Genomic DNA, 7,719 nt, shown 5'->3' with positions numbered 1-7,719 from the left:
ACTGATTCTTATGATTCACAACCCGTTGATGAACTTGAGGTAACATTGTCTTGCTATCACATAAGTGGATTATGGAACCTTGTAGTATGCAACATTGTGTAGAACCATATAATCTTGATGTTGCTTGCCATGATGATCATTTTATGGTATTGAGATCCATCAACGAACAAATTCATTCTATATTGAGATCCCTGTGGTATGATATAGACTAAGACTGTGAGAGGCATCGAAACTGTTGCCATGAACTTGAGATCTGAGTACTTGTGATCGAAACTGTTGCCATGAACCCGAGATCTGAGTACTTGTGATCAAAACTGCTACCATGAACCTGAGATCTAAGTACTTGTGATCGAAACTTCATTCTTTGACAAAAGCCTTTATTGTTGTAGACCGCTGTTGTGGGATAATTCTTTAATCTTGACAAAGCTCTTGCTTTGATGCCCTTCTTGAAGACTGGTCCTTGTATGTCTCTTTGCTTCCCTTCCTTTTACTTCTGAACCTTAGCTCTGATACCATGTTGAAGAATCTAGGGCAAGTAGGATTGATGTGATTCTTATTTAACTTGATAGCTATTTGCGAGGCATTTTAATTTTCTTCTTAGCACAATATTCTCTTTGACATTATTAGAGTGTGTGTTTCTTATTTCATCAAATAGCTACCAAAACCAAAGAGACAAGAACACAAGATGTTTGGATTTTTTCCAGGGCCAAAACCTCTCCCTCTTGGAGAGGAAAACCAATACACAATTCTTCTTATAGAGATTCCATTTAACGAATACCAAGACCATGACCCTTGACCTATTATGCCACTCCAAGACCAAGACACCAATCCTCTTCTTCGTCATGGCTGAGATCATCATCACTTCTACTAAAGTCATCACTGCTGCTACACCGAAGTCATCATCATTGTATCACTGAGATCTTTACACCTTGCTGCACCTTCACTGAGAATACTGCTGCACTTTTACTAAGATCAATGTTATTCCTTCATTGATACCTTTACCATGAAGCTAATATCTATATACTGAGGTATTTAGAGCAAGATCATGACTGCTTCCAGAATACTTGTTGAGACAGAGGGTGTCACTTCAAGATCCTTCTCTTCACACATATGCCGAGGTAGTGAGGTTGCTTCATTGTGTTAGTAGATTGAGACAGTGACCAATATTGAAACCTTCATTATTGCTGCTACACCGAGACAATGACTGCTTTCCTTGTGTTGAGATCATGATTGCAGGTATGCTGAGATTTCCGTCATCGAGGAGGATGAGACTGCAATCTTTCCTCACTGTAATTGTCTATGAAATTGCAGAGGCATCTAAGGCTGAGCCTTCCTGTACCTATTTGAAGTTACAGTGATGTCTGTACTTACCCGAAATATCAAAATCCTAACTCTTGTAATGCAGATCTCCTGTAATGCGGATCTCTGTCTGAGTTCTTCTCTGCTGCATTGATCCGAGATTCCTATACTTACTGCACCCAACCGAATTTCAGAGAAGAAAATGCGAAATCTTTCTTTTCGGTGGTGACCCTAACTGCGTATATATAGTAGTTAGATCTATATTTGAGCCGACGTGATAGTGTGAAGTGTTGTGACCTTTTATTGAGCCGACATGACATTCTTTAGTTTATTTAATTCGATTTGACGCTGACATGACATCTCTCTTTATCATTTTGCTTGTTTTCTTCTTCATGAGGATTGTGCTGGTCTTGGAGGGATAATCTAGTCACTAGGTAGACATTACATATATGCTCAAGAAGAGCTCTTTGTCTCTGACTTTCCTAGACCTATGAAATGAGCAAGAAACTCATTCTCATAATTTAATATATATATATATATATATATATATATATATATATATATATATATATATATATATATATATATTGACAAGTACAAAGATCAAAATTACATTTGTAAATATTGAACCTAGTTACACTTTCTTCAACAAGTGAGGGAGCAATACCCTCACTTATTTGCTAAGTATTTTACCTTTTGGTGGTCCAAAAGCTTCCTACTTGGGAGGATTGGTCCAGGAGGATCTAGGATGGCCAAAATTTCAAAGCCCCCCAAGTTTGATGAAAATAGCACCAAGTTGAAGAGATCGATGAGATGATTCCAATGCAATTTGAATCACGTCGAACAGAGTCTGTATGAGAAATATATGGCAGTTTGAATATTTTGACCACTAGTAAAAAAGTCAAACTTGCCATGACACATGGCAACCTCTTAGGGTGACACATGGAAAGTTGTATGGATGACACTTGGAAGATAAAGGTAACATAGCAGTGATTAAAGAGTGACACATGGTAGGATTTGGTTGTAACACATGGCATTATGCGATTGGATAACAGGGCACTAAGGTGGAGCAATCTAGTGGTGCCATGTGGTCCAACCGGAGGGCACCATGTGGCATCACTGAATGGAAAAATTTGGAATGGTTCAATAGACCAACTTCGATAGGGTTTGAACCCATAACCACTAGAAAATTAACCACGCACTCTGCCAATAGGCCACGCCATGACCGTTGGGATTGATAAGCGACATAACTATATATAAATTGTTATAACTGCATGCAAAATAAAGGGGGAGGTTGCAGGCTCAACCCTACAACCTCTATGTGATCTCCAACAACAACTGGTTGACAAAAAATAGTACTAGGATAGATGATACGTTGGGAAAAGACATAACCCTATATATATAAAACGTTTATGCCATTGCACCACAAGTGTAAGTTGTACACTAAGGCCGAACTATTGTTATTTGAAGGCCTATTCTGTACTTTGAATATAATATTAGCCTTTTGAAAGTAAAGCAAAGGGAGAGATATGTTTGCAAGGGTTATAGTGCCAAAGGAAATTCGAGCTCCTTTGAATTTCTAGTGTGACATTTATCATTAATCTTTTGATAAATCATAGAGTTTATGCCCTTTTGGAGAGATTTGAAAGGAAAGTTTTTGCGAGGATTTCTTAGAGGCTTTTTGTAAAGCTACCGAGTAAAGAGAAAGCTTTAGAGATTGGGGAGTTGATATAATTGGAGTTATTTTTGCATCATAATCAAAGAGGTCACTCCATTGGAAGCGGACCCAAAAATGTAGCCCACACTAGACTCTGTTATCAATCTCGTTTGTGTTTTTTTTTTATGTTATCTGCAGTTTTTTATTTCTATTAACATATTTTTAATAGTTTTTTTGTCAAGCTTGGTATTTCACATTCTATTTAAGCTAATAAATCATAGTCTCGTGATCAAAGATCCTGATCACACCATTTGGTGCTATTTTTGAACAACTTGAGAGCCATAACTATTACAGAGGATTTCAACATTCTATTAGTGAGAACATGAGGATAGAAGACAGACACATCAGTAAGCAGAGGTAGGTAGGATATGGATAGAAGACATTTCAGATTCTTAGGGTGAATTGATGCCTTTTGATGAAATATGGAGTTTGTGGTGAACATGAACCATGACACCTAAAACCAAAAATAATCATGTAAATTAGTGGGGCCACAAGTTGTATTTTAAGGAATATTTTTGGGTCCCAAATTGTTTATGGCTTGTATGACCCTTCTAAATAAGAGACATCAATGTCAACAATTAAATCCCAGCTAGGGATATAAACTATAGGTCATTCATGTAGCTAATGTATAAGATAATCAACCTTGGATAGATACCATGCACATATTTGAGTGTAATATAAGTGGATACAACATATCCAATCACTTGGCACCTAGGTTTATTTTTCCGTGCTCCAATTTTTTTAGCTAACTGGAAATTTGTGAGGAGAAGACACCTTGAGAGTTGAAAACTCTTGCAGAATTCTAGTGTCTATTCACAAGAAACATGTTAGACTTCATGACAATAATTAAAATAAAATTATATTGTAAAAACCAAAATTTACTTCAAGTAAATATTTTGTAGTTTCTATAATAGGTAGCAAGTCATTTAACAAATATATCAATGTTAACTTGGATATATCTATGTAGTTTAAGAGATTGAGTTTGGTTGTAAGTATGATTACCATACCTTGTCCCATGGATGTTTTCCTGGCACATTGTTAGGTTTTACCACAAAAATTTTGTGTCGCATAAGTGCTTCATTCCTTATCTTGTATCATTACTTTTTTGCAATTATATTTTATACAGGCTCAAAATTACCAAAAAGTGGTATTAGAGAAGAGTCAACTACTATCTAGGAAGATCGAATGTTTTTGAGCCAAGAGTAGTCAAAATGTGGCACTGAATGGCTACTGAGCCAAGAGAAATCAAATTGTTGCATTGAATGGATTATGAGCCAAGTCTTCCAAATTTCAACAATTTGTTTGCTTTGTATACAAAGGACTGCCATTTTTTCTTGTGGTTGTGCATGACAAAAGACCGCTATTTTTTCTCTCTCTATGTGTACAAAGGACTCTGCAATTTTTTTTCTTAGTGGCCAAATACTACAAAATACCATGCCCAATCTCATGTTGTCATGCAAAAGACACTATCTCCTTGCAAACCCTAGTCATCACAAATAATTTTGGTTGTGTATTGGTTTATTCAAGCCATGTTTCAAGTCACAAACATATCAATTAAGGAAGGGACAAGTCTTGTTCACATCGAAGGTTATTTGAGCCGCAAAGGTTATTTGATCTAGAGATATCTTAGAAGGAAGTTTGTTCATGTTATAGGGTAGTGAAGGTCAGATCTGAGTTGTTCGAGTAGTCAATCCACGGGGAGTGGCCCATGGAGCTCATTTGAGGCATTTTGTCTGTAATCCATGATAACACTTAGAAATATATTTTGAGTCAATTGGTCAAATTAGCTAGGGTTTTAAATTTTCTCAAAATAAAAGTTCATGTACAAAGTGCCATTTGGTCATCTTGTCATTATGTAGGGTCAATATAAGTTAAAAAACGGTCAGTCATAAAGGTTCAATTTCAAAATTTCATGTGTCTTAGACTTATTCATTCATAATTGGCATTTAAGCACTTTTGCGAATTTCGTAGCAAATCCAGTTAGGGAAACTGAAGGTTTGCTACGAAAGTTCCTGATAATTTCGTAGTGGACCCACCTTTCCGAACACCTATACTACGTAATTGCGCTGAAGTATACAACTATGTTAAACGGTGGAGTAACGGTCCTTTTTGTTTGAAAAGCATGATTGGTCAGTCTTATGGTGGGTCACGGATGCACTTTATCAATCTTTTATCCATTTTCCCTACATATTGACACCGTGTAGCTTCTTGTTGCTAACTTGTTTATTTGTATTTAGCTTTGCTGCCATAAGCTTCACGCTATCATAGGAGTTGGTTTGCTATCTCTCACACAAGTCTAGTTCTCACGCAGGTCTTGCTATCTCTAGGTTAGAGTCCATTGCTGTCTAGCTGTCTCTAGGTTGATTTGTAGGTGGCAAGAAGGTGACAAGGAGGAGCCCTACGTGTTGCAACCATGGCACACATAAAACAATATAAAGGAGGTTCAGTGGTGCGTTATGAGCTTGTGGACATGAAATTGCTAGAGGAAGACCCTACTTTCGTTCAAGCATTTTCCAACGTGGGATGCCTACGCTTTTTCCAAAAGCTACAGGGTTACCATGGGCATATTGCCAAAGACTTTGCTGTAAATTTCACTGGAATAGAAACGAAGGTTGGTCTTCTAAACTTTGCAGTGTCCCCTGACACAATTTCCCGTGCTACAGAGATCCCTAGGTCAGGAGAAATGTGGTTCAAGGTTCAGAAGTTTCAGTTGCTAAATTGTGATGAATTCCTCAAGGAAGAACACATAGGGATTGACATGACTGCTGGAATTTCTAGAACTTGCCTCAGAGAATTTTTCCAAACTCCTAATGGTCATCCAGAAATATTTCACATGTGAAGGCAGATTCAACATGGTTTACCAGTATCATTTCAGATTGCTACTGCATTTCACAGGTAATTAGCCTCTAGACATTCCTTTTTATCTCTTTAGAAGTTTGGGAAAGATGGTTGACAAGGTCCAAGACAAGCCTGATGCTAGTAATACCTCTGTTTTTCACCATGGCCTCATTAAATTGTTGGTTATAGAAGAGCTAAATAGGTTAAATAGAGATTGGCTTACCTTCTTATTTTTGAGTGGCTATGAGTTAGATACTACCACCCCTTCTAGGAGAACTCCAAAGTCTAAATCAATAACCCCTAGGGAAGAGAAGCAACCTGTAGCAGAACCTGTAGTAAAAAATTCTATAAGCATTGAGAGGAGGATGACTAGAAGGCAGAGTAAAAGGAAGGGTAAGCTAACTGATATCCTAGAGGCCATTGAGATTGAAGAAAGCCCAATTGAGCAGCCTATAGAAGTGACCAAGACTGAAACTAAAAAGAAGAGCAAGAGGGCCAAGAAATTAGATTTTACACAAGAAGAATCAGGTTTTGTCTTCAAGCCAAGGAAACCTGTTACAAGGTCAATGCAACAAACTGAAAAGATGCTAGAAGTGCCTTTAGAAAAAGCAGAGCCATCAAAGAAAAGGAAAGGCAAAGAGCCTGTACAAGAAAAAAGTGAAATAGAGGTTCTGCAAGAACAATTGAGAGAGGCTAGACAAGAAGTCATTAATTCTAAACTTGAGTTTGAGGAGTGGCAAAGGGAGGTGTCAAAGCAGATAGATTTCTATGATGAAATTGCAGAAAAATCCAAAACGATGATGAAGAGGACTCTACCTTTGCACAAAATGTTGAAGCACATGTACAAAAGGAACAACTGGCTACAAGCAGACATAAATAAGTTGCAGGGACAAGTCAAAGCATTAGAAACTAAAATTGAAATGATCAAAGCTGAGCTCTTAAAGAGAAATCTCAATATTTTCGCTGAAATAGATGCTACTTCTTGAATATGGTAAAACTTTCAATTTTGTCTTTACTATGTTTAACCAGTAAATTCATCCTTATGTATAGTTGAACAAGGTATTAGAAGTAATATGAAGGCATAAGAAACCATAAAAACCAAAAAACCTAGAAATGCACAGTTTTGTAGCAACTCCCCATAGTAAAGCTAAATTTTTGCTACGAAATTGCTGTAGCTTTTCATGGAGGATAGGAAAACTAAAAACACAATAAAGAGAGTTCTAAGGGCATGTATTTAGCTTAAAAACATCAAGGAAAACCTCAGAACTTGCAAAAAGAGCAGAGGGGTAGCAGAAATGTGTTTTTTGAATTTGCTACTGAAGTTTGCTACAGAACTATGACCACTCTGTTTTTCTGCGTTTTGGAAGTTTTTGAACATCAAACAATGAGTAGCTAGATGGATTACAAGTCATGAAAGTGTCCACATCAACTCCTACTTTTCAGGGAGACATGTCAGCAAGTCAAGCAAGTCAATATCCGCATGGCATGAGACACATCATCAGCTCCAACGCATTCAGAGCATCAGTTGGGTTCAATAAGTTGTATCAAAAGAATTTGATTGAGTTCGTTAATGTGGAAAGAATGATACTTGTATTTAAATTGTGCAAAACCCAAATCCCTAAGATTTCTCAATAGGTGTCAAGTAGGATAAGGTCTCTAAATTGATTGATCGAATCTAGCCCCAAGTGGCAGATTTTTGTAATTAATGATATGATGGTGGTGTTACTCTATATAAGTGTAATTTTCTGACTCTAAAAGGGTTGATCGATAATGTGAGAAGTTGACTCTATGTAAAATTTTGATCCAACTAATATATATTGCAACAACTCTGTTTTTATACTTGAGACTCATGTTATGGCTTTATG

Source organism: Pinus tabuliformis, chromosome 7 (assembly GCF_031772625.1).
Source record: "Pinus tabuliformis cultivar Carrire ecotype Pingquan chromosome 7, CPIR1, whole genome shotgun sequence".
Lineage (NCBI taxonomy): Eukaryota > Viridiplantae > Streptophyta > Pinopsida > Pinales > Pinaceae > Pinus > Pinus tabuliformis.
This window is presented reverse-complemented; position numbering follows the sequence as displayed.